At 45.5% G+C, this 14,541-nt stretch overlaps 1 long non-coding RNA gene across 1 annotated transcript; it reads right to left on the bottom strand.

Moving 5' to 3' along the window:
* Window positions 1–10,326: 10,326 nt before the first annotated feature.
* Window positions 10,327–13,919, bottom strand: LOC310664600. The gene is made up of 3 exons (XR_014504993.1): window positions 13,806–13,919; window positions 13,239–13,291; window positions 10,327–10,367 (listed from the first exon to the last, which is right to left on the bottom strand). It is a non-coding gene; the product is annotated as an uncharacterized lncRNA (long non-coding RNA).
* Window positions 13,920–14,541: the final 622 nt, after the last annotated feature.

Raw genomic sequence — 14,541 nt, 5'->3', positions numbered from 1 at the left:
GTACGAATTTTAAGGTGAACCAACTTAATTTGCACTTCCCAGAACAATATGCAAACATATAGTGACAGTATACATGGCATTAGGGAAATTGCTAGAAAAAATGTGTATACACTGATGAATTTTCATGAGGACACTCTCTCTCTATATATATATATGGCATGATGTGAAAATTTGGAAAACTGAATTTGAGATTAGAAAAATGAGAAATTGAGGGAAACCGAGATTGACACCCATCCCTAGTGGTGGAAGAGACGGATTCATAGGTAATTTCATGCAGATCTTGGTCTAATTTCAGGCAGGTGGAGAAGAGGTAAAAAAGCAGGGGGAAAGGGGTGTTATGCACACAGAGAAAACAAGTTGCAAAGAGAGGGAGGTGGGGGAAAGAGGTGAGAGAGAGAGAGAGAGAGAGAGAGAGAGAGAGAGAGAGAGAACAGGTGGAAGGCGGAGAAAGAAAGGGAGAGAAAACACACAGAGAAAAGGAAGCTTTTGGCTCTTGACAGGATCTCTGCTTGCACACACCTCTTGACAGATTCCCCCCTCCCAATGCACCCCTAAATGGGAAAAAAGGCTCCCCACTCCTGCTCAAAGAACAGCTAGGCTCAGGTTCAGGTTAAAGTACCAAGCTTAAGGCAGCAGTTATATAAGACCAAAAAAGAACTCTCTGATGTTGTTGAACTTGCAAAAGTCAAAGGTCTACTCAAGGTGAATCTATCAAAAAATTATGTTAAATAGCAGGGCTTGAAGATTTATTTAGGAGGGAAAAGGTGTGTTTGTGTGTGTGTGTGTATCTCACCACCCACCCCCATGTGATTCTAACAACATGGCGTCTCAGTAAAGTGCTGAAAAGATATTAGGAGGGTTGGGCTGAAGATTAAAGAACAAATATCTGGAGAAGAGGCATGTGGTTCATTCCGTAAGTGAGGGAGGAAGAGTGAGAAGTCCACAATTCACAAAAGATTTAAGGCCTGAATCAAACAGAGCTGCTGGCGTGCTTAAGATGTTGATTTCAACTGGCAATAATCCACATAATCATATGGCATTTGCCTGGGTTAGGCTGGAGTGAGATGGTCTATAGAAATATGAGCAGAGCCCCTGAGGCTGGCAATCACGGCGTTTGCCATTCGGCAATGTTAATAATGGGAGAAGACTGAAGGGGGGGGAGGCAACTTTATAGTCATTGTTGGAAAAAGATAATAGTCAGCCATGTTCAAAGCTGAAGCCTCACAATTCTTACTTCTATACACTTTAGAAAGGATTTGAGGAACTCATTAAGGGTGCCTCTGAAGGCTCCTATAAGGATAATAAAAGGAACGAGGGCAGAATAAACTCATGCCCTTTCAACCTTCAGATTTGTTTTTGAAGTTTAATTGGATGAGAAAGAAAAGAGGATTGGATGACACATTTTGATCCACAACCCCCCCCCCATAAAGTTTCTCCCACAAAGGGCTCCCTCGACCACTTGGGATCCAGTAGGGGTTTCATTATAGCCTGAGCTATGCAGGGGAGCCCATAAAATGTCAGCTCTGCAGCCAGCTGGTCCTGATTAAATTTATTGAAAGTGAAATTGGCAGCCCACAACCTGCCTGTGTCTAAGCCTCATGATCATTTGGAGGAAGAAAATGCCACTATGTCACTGCTGATATTCTGCATGAGGAATAGAAGTGAAACTTATGACTGTGCTTTGTCCCACCACATATTCCTGAAAATAATAATAATAATAATAATAATAATAATAATAATAATACAGTGGTACCTCGGGTTAAGTACTTAATTCGTTCCGGAGGTCCCTTCTTAACCTGAAACTGTTCTTAACCTGAAGCACCACTTTAGCTAATGGGGCCTCCCCCTGCTGTTGCGCTGCAGAAGCACAATTTCTGTTCTTATCCTGAAGCAAAGTTCTTAACCCGAGGTACTATTTCTGGGTTAGCGGAGTCTGTAACCTGAAAACATCGCACATTAAAAGCTTCCTGGTACAGGGCTGCCTTCAGATGTCTACAGAAAGTCATATAATTATTTATCTCCTTGAAATATAATGGGAAGGCGTTCCACAGGGTGGGTGCCACTACCGAGAAGGCCCTCTGCCTAGTTCCATGTCACCTCAATTTTTGCAATGAGGGAACTGCCAGAAGGCCCTTGGCGCTGGACCTCAGTGTACAGGCTGAACGATTGGTGTAGAGACACTCCTTCAGGTATACAGGGCCGAAGCCATTTGTGGCTTTAAAGGTCAACACCAACACTTTGAAATGCAAAAGCGAGTGAACAGGTGGTCCGATTTAGACCACAGCCTGAGGGTGTGTGGCAAATCTCGATGCTTGCAATATCCTCAGCAATCCGGGGATGTTGCTTGTGACAGAAGCAGGAACTCCGCAAATCCACAGCGCTGCACATAAATCATCTACTAGATTGGTTGTTGTGTCAGCAGAACTCGTTGCCCCAAGCAATTATCCTGATATGGAGACTTACAGACTGTGGGTGTTTCCTGTTGCTAGCTTTAGCACATTTTTTTAAAAAAATGTCAAACTTACTCAAGTTGACATTAGCACATAGGAGCTGTTCAGATGTTTCCCCACACACGGGGTGTGGACAAGCAGACTCATGGCTGCCTGCTGGCTGTGCCCCTAAATGCCAATGGACTGACTGGCGACACCGTATTCACCATTAATTAATTAATTAGTTAATTACTATATGAGTAGCCTACCTTTCCTCCAGGGAAAGGTCAAGATGGTGTACATGGTTCTTCTCTTATTTCACCCGCACAATAACCCTGTGAGGTAGGTTAGCCTGAGACAGTGACTGGCCCAGGTTCAACCAGTGACCCTTTATGGCTGAGTGTGAGACAAGGACAGGCAGGGATGTAACCTGGAGAGAGAGGCTGCGACCTGGGGAAAGTCCTGAGGGCCAGATACCGATGCTTGGATTGCTACATTTGGCCCCTTGGCTGGAGATTCTCCACCCCAGTAGTGTTTTTGCCTGAGTGGACTGCATTTTTGGGCTCTGATAATGCCTCTTGCTCCCATGGATAGAGCATAGAAAGAGCTGTGTGAGTTTGTGTAGGAACCAGCCTACAGTAGAAAGCCAAATTCATAGCTCTGGGCACTTTTGCCTCTGGCCCAACCCAACACCAGCATGTGGCCCCTGGAAAGTCACCCAGCATGAAATGTGGCCCTCGGGCTGAAAAAGTTCCCCTACTCCTGACCTAACCCCTGCTCCACACTGGCTCACGCTTCCACATGAATCTCAAATGCACAGCTGTCAGATGTCATAAGTGGCTGGAAGAAGTGGGAGGCACTTGCTGGGGAACCCCCAAGGGAAGAAGGCACAGAGCCTGGGGATGGGCAGTGGGACAATGATGAGCGGTCAGAGGGAGAAGACGGAGAAGATTGGGAGGAGGAAGTATCTGAAGCTGAAGAGGTAACAGGGTTTAGTGAGCTGGGAGAGGCTGTGGTAGAGAGAAGTCCGGAATCAGAAGCAGGAGAGGAGGGAGGCCAAGAAGCAGATATGAGTCAGACTGGTGAAGAAGCCAGGGTGCCTCCCCCTCCTGCTGTGACCAGTTCCCCTCCCCAGGTCTCCCAGAACCAGAAGAGATATGAAGAGAGAGAAGCAAATACAGGCACGGTGGCAGAGTCTCAGATTGCTTGGGAAGGAGCTGGAGAAGAAGGAGACTCAGGCAACTGTGGGAAGGTGAAGACCTTCAGTCCCCACAAGTGCCCCATAGGAGCAAGATCTACCAGGGTGAGTTGCTGTGCTCACTAGCCATAGCCTCCTGTGTCGACCTTGTTTCCTTGAATAAAGAGTTAACTTCACTGATGCCGTGTGATTTATTGCTACCTGCTCCTGACACCCGCCTGACACCAGTGGAGCATGGCTAGTGACTGCACAAACATCTGGGGTAGGGCTAGCAGGCATGGTGAATCCTTGAAGATGGTCGTTCTACACAGCCCTTTACTAGTGATAGGATTTGTTCAGCACAGCTAACTTGCAAGCTTGTGGGCCATCACACAGAAGACTTTTGGAAGATGCAAGTGGAAATACTGACTCACAACTTGGAAACAATTGCACAACTGAGTTTGCCACAAGCAAAGCCAGCTTCATTTTGGCATGTTCTAAATTAGCCCAAATAAATGTGGGAGCTGGCACTTAACGTATTGCTGTAATAAAAGCACACACACAGACGCACAAACTATTCAAGTGCCATGTGACAGCTGGGATACCGGAAAGCATCCCAGAAGACGGAAGGCACCAAAGATGTCTGTCAGGGTGCTGTCGGCAGCTGCGGCCGATTCCCAGGAAGGCAGTGAGATAGAGAAACAGCAAGCTTTCCCAGTTCTGTATATTAACACAATTTACAGAGATGAATTCAAGATGCACCTTAATGGCTAACATTGCCTTGAGTGAAGCTCCACCCCCCTTCTCCGTTACTTCCCTATTCACCTGCCTCTTCCTCCTGCCTCTGACAGTTGCTGTTACATGACTGTTGCCTCTGGGCTCTCTCTTCTGCTATTCCCAGTGAACGCCTGGTTTTGGGGGAGGATACGGGTTCTGAGTTACTCTCCAGTGACAACATCTCATTCAGCTGCTGCTAAGGCTCTGCCTGCTGAATGCTATAATAATAATAGTAGTAGTAGTAATAATAATAATAACAACAACAATGATTTATTTATACCCCGCCCATCTGGCTGAGTTTCCCCAGCCACTCTGGGTGGCTCCCAACAGAATATTAAAAACCACGATTAAACATCAAACATTAAAAACCTCCCTAAACAGGGCTGCCTTCAGATGTCTTCTAAAAGTCAGATACAGTGGTACCTCGGGTTACAGACACTTCAGGCTACAGACGCTTCAGGTTACAGACTCTGCTAACCCAGAAATAGTACCTTGGGTTAAGAACTTTGCTTCAGGATGAGAACAGAAATGGCGGCAGTAGGAGGCCCCATTAGCTAAAGTGGTGCTTCAGGTTAAGAACAGTTTCAGGTTAAGAACGGATCTCCAGAACGAATTAAGTTCTTAACCCGAGGTACCACTGTAGTTGTTTATTTCCTTGGCATCTGATGGGAGGGTGTTCCATAGGGCGGGTGCCACTACTGAGAAGGCCCTCTGCCTGGTTCTCTCTGCTATCCTCCTCCTCCTCCTCCTCTCCCATTATTTACCAGCTTTTGCCCTCATCTCCCTCTGAGGTATGCCCTGTGCCAAACCACTTCTGGAGATCTATGCTATCTGCCCCTTCCTCCTCTCTAGGTGATACCTGGGGCGGCGGCCTCCACCATTCTTTCTCATCTACCCAGTCCCTGACAGTGTCAAACAAATTCCAGTTAAAAAATAAATCAATTGATGGCGACATACAAGTAATTCTGTTGTATTCACAGAAACCAAACTGGTTGTTAGATTGAATTATTATACAGGGGAACTGTATTGTAATCATGTTCTTGAAGATTATAACAACTCCCTTTCTGCTTATTTACTACAGTAGCGCTGCAAATTACACACTCAGTTCTGTACCCAACCGATATTGTTTTGCCTGTGAAACTATGCATCTTTTAAAAAGCAATGCACCTACCTGCATGCTGAGCAGCTCTCTGTTTATTAATAGCCTACTTGCCTTTCCCCCGCTAAACTAAAAAGTCCCAAACGCTGCAACCTTTCCTCATAGGGGAATTTGCTCCACCGCCTTGATCATTTTGATTGCCCTTTTCTGACAACTTGCACCATCACACTGCCTGTCAATCGCAGCTGGGGTTGATGTAAAGGCAAAGGTACCCCTGACCATTAGGTCCAGTTGCGGACGAATCTGGGGTTGCGTGCTCATCTCGCTCTATAGGCCGAGGGAGCCGGTGTTCGTCCACAGACAGCTTCTGGGTCATGTGGCCAGCATGACTAAGCCGCTTCTGGCAAAACCAGAGCAGGGCACAGAAATGCTGTTTACCTTCCCGCTGGAGCGGTACCTATTTATCTACTTGCACTTTGACGTGCTTTCGAACTGCAAGGTGGGCAGGAGCTGGGACCGAGCAACGGGAGCTCACCCTGTTGCAGGGATTCGAACTGCCAACCTTCTAATCAGCAAGCCCTGGGCTCAGTAGCACACCCCTTTCCCACTTCTGTGCCCAGAGAAGGAACAGAGAGCTGACCACACGCAGTCCCTGGCATCTTGCTAGCTTAGATCCTTGCCTCTGCCCATGGATCCTTCGTGGGGATCCTGGCAGAAGTTCGTGCATCATAGCATAAGGAGCTCCCGGATCGCTGTATGTTTGTGCAGCTCTGTAAGCATTCTTTCTATCTCGCTTCCCCTTCAATATTTTATTTGCCCATGCAGGAGCTGATAAACCTGAACATCTACCATGGGCAAGCATGAATAATGAAGCCGGGCCAGCTCATTAAAATAAATAAATAAAAATAGCAAGCAGTTGCTCACACATTCCCTTTGATTTCTCGTTTGCTGTTGCGAGAAGGGGCCCTGGGTTTCTCTAGGTTGTTCCTTGCCAGCCATTTATTCACTTGACGGCTGTTGATGGGAAATGTAAATGCTCAAAGCTTGCTCCTTGCCTCTACTTTTACATTCCATAAAATGCACCTAATTTGAAATATAAATACCGTCAGGATGAATTGCCTACCACAGCCATTACAAGATTGAGTTTATATAACTGTCACATGCGAGGCAGCGTGCATTAGAAGGGAGTAATGCTTTTGTTTTCTTTTTAGCTCTGCAATGATTACACTAACTCACTGTCGGCATTATCCTGGTATTTCATTCATTTCGTTTCCCGAGTCTCTTTAAAAACACTAGTTTTTGCTATTTCAGGGGAGGGGAACCTTGCCAAGCCTGAGGGCCGCTGTCTCTTCTGGGCAACCTTCTGAGGGCCGCATGACAGTGATGGGCGAGAACTGAGGCAAAAGTGGGAGGAGCAATGAATGTAAATTTTCCTTTGTACGGAGGCTAGTTTCTATGCGCAGCCTTTCTAGCAAGCAAGGAGGCATTCCAGCCAGGCAAAAACACTTGTGGCCTGAAGCAGGGCCAGTTAAGGGTGAGGCATGGAGAGATGGGGAGTAGCCTGGGGAGAATGTCAAGGGCCATAAAGAAAGGTCTGGAGGGCCACATTCTTCCCCCCATGCCTGAGGTTCTCCTCCTTTATATTTGGGTGGCCAAGTGTAGCTTATGTGGATGGCAACAACTGCTGTTGGCAACATCTCCATGAAATAGTTGGGATAGCTCAGTTGGTAGAGCATGAGACTCTTAATCTCAGCGTCATGGGTTTGAGCCCCGTGTTGGGCAAGATTCCTACATTGCAGGGGGTTGGACTAGAAGACCCTTGTGACGCCCTCCAACTCTACAGTTCTATGATGCTGTGAAATACGTGTCTGTATGCATGCAGCTTGCATGTTGACTTAAAATGTGGCCTGCGCCCTCCCCCTCCCTCTTGGTCAGCCCAGGGGCTGCCCTAAGGAGAAGGGGCCACTGCCAGCAACCCCCCAGCCCCAGAGGTGTGACTTTCCTCGATGAGGGAACTGTAGTTGGGGCACCTGGTTGTGCCCTCTCAAAAAATGTGCCTAGGGTAATGGCCCCCAAGCCCCACACACCACGCCACTGCCAGCTACCATGGGGTAGTGGAGAGCAAGTAACTGCAGCAGAGTTATAGCTTCACAAGTGTAACAAAATCAGAAAAATAGAGTCAATGGGCCAGAGAACAGCAAGAGATCCACTATGTTAAATGCATCCTTAAATCACCAACAAAGTGCGCAGGAAAATCTTCTTTCACCTGGCTTCACGTCATAGCCTCTAACTTGGTTTCTTGCTACCCAATTTGGTTTCTTGCCACCTTGGGTTCATTTTGTTCTACCTTCCTATGCTTCTGAAGTAGTGAAATGGGCCCAGTGTCCAAACACTGATGCCTTATTGTTAAGCAGTTCCCCCGCAAATGCCACTGGAGAAACACATTTTCCGCTTATAAGCAGAGTAGGAAGATGGCATCTGCGCTGAGATTCACGCCATCGTTGCCTATGGCAAATTCATTTCCTGTCTTGCTGACCTGATTTATCAGCGGATGACATGGGTCTGCAGGGGAAAGACAAGGGAAAGTGACAGCAGGACCAAGACAAATTAAAGTGTGACAGTAGAGTACCAAAAGGGGAAGTGAAGGGAGGGGGGATTTGCTATAGAGAGTGGTAGTGCAAAACAGCAGGTATTGGAGCAAATGAATAAAAAGTTAAATTGCTGAGGTGCATTCTGGCCTTAACTTATGCAACAACGCATGCAAATGAGATTTCTGTGGAGAGTCAGAAGGAGGCTACCTTAGATCTCAGGGGTACTGACTCCCCATTCTCTGTTGATATTACATTCTGAGTAGCCCTTCGTCATCCTCCAAATATCCTCCAGATTATTTGGACCAAGACTTCCATCAAGTCTAACCACATGTCATGTTGGCTGGGACTGAGGGGAGCTGGAACCTAAAGCATCTGAGGGCATGGTTCTGAGGAAAGGTGGATGAAAACCTTCTTCTAAACCAAGGATCCACCACCAGAAGTCTAATCTCTCCTCCTTCCTAACTGCTTGCCAAGAATCCAAGAATCCTTACCCCCTAGGGATGTCAGAAAGTTCTGATGAAAAGGGAAAAGGGAAAAGGGAAAGGGAATTGCTGCAGAGTTCAATGTGGCTCACTTATTGGAAAGTAGGTACAGAATTGTGTGAGATATCTATAAGACTCAAAGAGATTGCTATGTATGTGAAGACAAGAAGCTTTCATGCCAAGGCCTAGCTCTTAGGCCACCATTCAATTTCATGTCCTTTTAAAAAGTTCAGTTGCAGTTTTCTGTTTGGTGTGTGTGTGTGTGTGTGAGAGAGAGAGAGAGAGAGAGAGATTGCACAAATATGGTTGAACTACTGTACAGTGGTACCTCAGGTTACATACGCTTCAGGTTACATACGCTTCAGGTTACAGACTCTGCTAACCCAGAAATAGTACCTCAGGTTAAGAACTTTGCTTCAGGATGAGAACAGAAATCGTGCAGCAGCAGCGCAGCGGCAGCAGGAGGCCCCATTAGCTAAAGTGGTTCTTCAGGTTAAGAACAGTTTCAGGTTAAGAACGGACCTCCAGAAGAATTAAGTTCTTAACCTGAGGTACCACTGTACTGTGGTAGACAGTAAAAACAACCTTTCCTTTGCACTATTCCGAGTACCTCTGTCCCACAAACTGTTATTTGATGTACGTAGGGGAAACAAATAAATCTGTTCTCAAAAAGTTTTGAGAAATGCTGCCTTGTAATCAACATAACCATCACATTCAACATCATTTTGACTCGTTGCTTGGGTGGAACCAGTAGCAAGTGGTAGGTCACATTCAGTGCATCTCCGCACCCTCTAACAATTGCTCCAGGAAAGGATTATAAATTCCTTGGCTGTGCAGAAAAGAAAAGAAAAGAAAAGAAAAAAGACGTGGGTGGAGTCTTTTGAATGAGGCACAAAGTCAGAAAGCTGAAAAACTGGTTGAGGAAGATATGCACGAGCTTTGTAATACCACCCAGAACAGAAAATTTAGCAACAGGTAGGAATAAGTGAATGGATTTAATTTTAATCCAACCTCATGCCGGGCTGGCAAAAGTGGTTTCCCCAGATTGGCCCCCGTCCAGACTGCAAAGTCTGACAGACACGATGATCACTGTAGAATGAAACCGAATAAGAGATTACTCTTTTATCTTTCTTTGATTACAGCATATAGGAATGCGGACGTTTTGGTATGGGGCAAAATATATTTGGCACAAATCCATTATAGTATGGAAAAAATGCAAACCTGTACATATTTCCGCTGTATTATTCTTGCTTCCTATTCAAGTGTGTTTAAGGCCCTGTCTGCATTCTCCACTTAAAGCAGTATCATACCACTTTAAACAGTCGTGGCTTCCCCCAGAGATTCTTGGGATCTGCAGTTTGTTAAGGGTGCTGTGAGTTGTTAGAGGAGACTTCCGATTCCCCACACAGAGCTGCAACTCCCAGAGTTTCCTGGGAAGAATTGATTTTAAAATTACTTATGGGGTGGGTGTCCTATGACTGTAATTCAATGGTGCAGCGCTTTGGAAACATGTTCAAGTCCAACCTTGAGCATCTTTTGGAAGCAGCGTGAAGTCTGTTTCTCTTGGCAGTCTTTCAGGTCCAGGGTTAAGTCTGCAGAAGATTTGCGGCTTTAATAGATTTTAATTGATTTATTTTAACAATTAAATGAGATTATTGTTCTAGCCCAGGGTTCACAGCTAGAAATAGCTGCGGCAATAAAATGACAGAGAGGAGCAGCACCTTATGGGGAGAGATTTACAGTAAAAACGGATCTGACGAACTCACCAGCCTTAATAAACAGCAGCCCACAAATTAGAGAGTGAAACAGCTTCTGTCACAAATGTAACGATCAAGAGAAACAGATGAATGTAGGAGGTTTGAGATGCAGAAAGCGTTAACACTCACTTAACAGGGGGGAAAAGGCACCCTGTTTTAATTTAAGGGGATAAAATGGCTTCAGACAACTTTCAAAAGACGTTCTGGCAGATTCTGTCTCCCCACCGCCCTGAAACAAAATGCAAAACTAAAAGACACTGACTGATATCCTCTAATTTTTACCTTTTGGGGGGAGGATACCCACAAATACAACACATTGGGCCAGTTTACACCTTAAAGTATGGCAAACAATAGCTTACTGCAGGGATGGACTCTTTGGTTCCACAGGTCAGATCCTTTTCAGGATGGACCTTGTGGACCAAATTTGATGGGTAATGGGCCACCCAACTGCCCATTGCCTGACATCACAATGACATTAGGTGCAATGTGCTTTGAAGTCCCAAAGTCAGGGCTTCAAAGTGCCTTGCAAGGCACTGTTAACATGAAGGTTTCCCCCAATGTTTTAGAAAGGAATCTGATAAGAACACCATGAGAAGCAAAGACCCAAAACACAGCATTAAATCCAAGTCGGACATGGCATCATTGTTGAAATTATGCTGTTCAGTCTAAATCATCCTTCCATAATATTCCATGTGTGGAGGGAGAGTTGAACCTGTGCTTTGTTCTATTAGCATGCCTAATACAAAAACCATGTGTATTTTATTTCTGATACTCTTTGGCTGCCTTAGCTGTTATTTAATTACTGCATAGGTTTCAGATTCTGTTTTTACACTGCATTTATTAGCGTATTGCTGCTTTTTATCATGTTGCATAAGCTACCCTGGGAATGAATTTTCAAGGGCAGTGTTGGGGCATAAATCCCCAAAAGCAATCAGATGCATGGAGCATTATACTCACTTGATTGTCAGATAGGCCCACGCACAACTGATGGCAACAGTGAGAATGTCAGTTGAATATTATATGAGTGTATCGACACATTACTGGGGACATGTTTTATTTATTTATTTATTTATTTATTTATTTATTTATTTATTTCATTTGTATCAATCTTTTCTTCCTCAGAGCTCAAGGTGGCAGATGTGGTTCTCATATTTTATATTTCACAACAACCTTGCGAGGTAGGGGGGAGAGAGAAAGAGAAAAGAGAGAGAGGGAAGAAGGAAGGGACTGGCTCAAGGTCACCCAGTGAACTTCATAGCCAAGAGGGGATTTGAACTCTAGACTCCAAGTTCTTAATCCAACACTTTAACCACTACAGTCGTACCTTGGTTTACAACCATAATCCGTTCTGAAGGTCCAGTTGTAAACCAAAACATGTTGTAACCCAAGGCACGCTTTTGCCAATGGGGCCTCCCCCCCCCCAATTGGTTGTAATCCAAAAAAATGGGTTGAAATCCAAAAAAAGGGACATGCACTTCTGGGTTTGACATGGTTGTAATCCAAAACGGTTGCAAACCAAGGTACCACTGTACATCATGCTGGCTCTGCTTGGCCACACTGAGAGTGACAGATGTAGGTTGATCCAAAAGGAGTTGATAGATATAAAATACATCTGACCATCCTGGCAGATTTAATTAGAAGGGTTCAGTAAAGGTTTTACTCAAGTCACAGAAGGAGTAGTACAGGAGGGTAAGGGCCACCTTCTTGCTTGTTCTGGTCCAGACCACAATGGTGACCCACCCAGTGAGGAGGAGGAACAGGAGAAACCTCTGGCTGCTTGCTCATTGGCTCTGCCTGACATGCAAGCAGATGTCTTGCCAGAATGGTATATGCACTGTTTATCTCCTGCTTGGATTACTGCAATGTGCTCTATGTGGGACTACCTTTGAACGTGACTCAGAAACTACAACTAATCCAGAATGCGGATGCCTGGTGGATGGCTGGGAGCAGCCACCAGGAAAATATAACACTGGTCCTAAAGTATATACACCAACTCCCATTTCCAAGCACAATTCAAAGTGTTGGTGGTGACCTTTAAAGCTCTAAACAGTCTCAGCTCTGTATACCTGAAAGAGCGTCTCCACCCTCATCATTCAGCCTGGACACTGAGGTCCAGCTCCAAGGGCCTTCTGGCAGTTCCCTTGTTGAGAACTGTGAAGCTGCAGGGAACCAGGCAGAGGGCCTTTTCAGTAGTGGCGCCTGCCCTCCCGTCAGATGTCAAACGGATAAACAACTACACAATTTCCTAATGACATCTGAAGGCAGCCCTGTTTGGGGAATTTTTTAATGTGTGATGTTTTGCTGTGTTTTTATTCTGTTGGAAACCACCCAGAGCGTCTGGGGCAAGGTGTCTTGTCCAAGATGCCCTTCAAAATCTTTAGAGAATGGCTGCAGTTTAGTAGCAGAGTTCCTGCCTTGCATGCAGAAGGTCCCAGGTTCAATCCCCAGCATCTCCAGGTAGGGCTGGGAGAGACTCCCTGCCTGTAACCCTGGAGAGATGCTGCCAGTCAGTGTAGACAATACTGAGCTAGATTGACTGATGGTCTGACTCAGTATAAAGCAGCATCCAATGTTCCTAAATTTGGAGTTAATACTGTTTGTGTGTATTGGGGAGGGGCATGTGTGGGATGTGTGTGTGTGTGTGTGTGTGTGTGTATTTGTGGTGTGCATATTTTATATTCTGGGAAGATCCTTACAAACCTGATCAAGGATAAGGGAAAAGGAAGCACTCTCCCGGATAAGGCTCTGATTCAGATTCTAAGCATTATATATATATGCTTCAAAAACATTTTTATTACAGCTACAGCTCTTCAGTGTATCCCCCCGCCCCACCCTCTGCAGATGGAGTTTCTGCTCTTTGGTGAATTAATGTACAGCCATTGTCAGGATATTCCCTCCCCTCCTGTCCTGACTTTTGAGAACTCACTGCTTCTGTTGACTCAAGAGATGAGTGTCCTTGGAAGAGAGATAGAGAGACGACTGGCCTTGGAAGAGAGATAACAAAAAGGTTGCATTTACATTTTAAACCTTCAGATACAAGGAGAAGCTTTCTAATCATGTGCTAGCTGCAGGATGCACTAAACCAAACTGGAATGCCAGCAAGCTTCCTTTCAGCACTGAATCTTGGGTTGTACCAATCATGTCTCCCTCCTCAGCTATCAGCCCATTCTCTTCTTTACCCATCTGCGTTGACTGTCATTTGTTCGCCTTTGTGGCTCCAGGGGTGCCTGTGTTTACCCAGGGTTCAGTTTCCTCAGAATGAAGTTCAGCAGAGACTGTGATGTCTTTAGGATATATGGTTTTATTTACACATTTATGCAATCTGAGCATAGCATGGAGTGGCTCTCAGAATCAATACTTCAACAGATCTTGCCCCCCGCCCCCAAGTCACAGCTTAGGTTCAGCACAGAGCTAGGTCTGCGTCTGTGTATCCAGCTTCCAGCATCTGCCAAAACTCTCTCTCACACACTTTCTGTGCACAGCCCCCCTTGACCTACTGTTCTTGTTCATAGGCTGATGTGGCATCCAGCCAGGTGAGGTGGGAAAAGGCCCACCCATTTGTCTCTATGGCAACAGAGCAACCTCTTTGGATATGTTAAAGCACCGTACTTAATAACCCAGCCAAAACAATTATCGTAACAAAGGAACTGGTTCCACTGGTAACACAGCCTCCTTTCCTTGATTCTAAGCAGGCCTAGAGGGTACCAGGATATCACCCAAACTCACAAAAATATCCACAGTGGGACCCGGTTAACCTGCAACATCTGCAGGTCCTTAAATATTGAGGTTGTGTACACACTGTTCCTTTCGTAGCACAAAAATGTTGCTTTTCCCAATCCAAAATCATCCATGCTCATCCTCAACATGCTGCTTTTGATCTTGCACCCACAAGGGCAGGGGTGGTTATTGGATACACATTTGAAAATCCTCTCCTTAAGTAGGCTATCCATGCCCTTTCGCCCCTGCACATTCCCTAGGTGGATGAAGAAGGAAGTGATGACTGTGATCTTGGTGTATGCCTACCCACCATGTCACTGGGCCAGTGGGGATGCATTCACTTCCCCTACAATTCCAGGACCACCTACATCTCTTTACACAGGTTTTCAAATGGACACACTACAGACTAATGCAGAATCAATCTGCAATGAGCTATTATTTCTGGAATGAAACCAGTTTCCCGAGAAGCACTTTTCAGGGCCTTTTTCTTTTTAATGCATTAGATCTAGATT

Source organism: Podarcis tiliguerta (assembly GCF_965153285.1).
Source record: "Podarcis tiliguerta genome assembly, chromosome: 14".
NCBI lineage: Eukaryota > Metazoa > Chordata > Lepidosauria > Squamata > Lacertidae > Podarcis > Podarcis tiliguerta.
The sequence above is the reverse complement of the archived record's forward strand: the minus strand, read 5'-3'. Positions and strand labels throughout refer to the sequence as shown.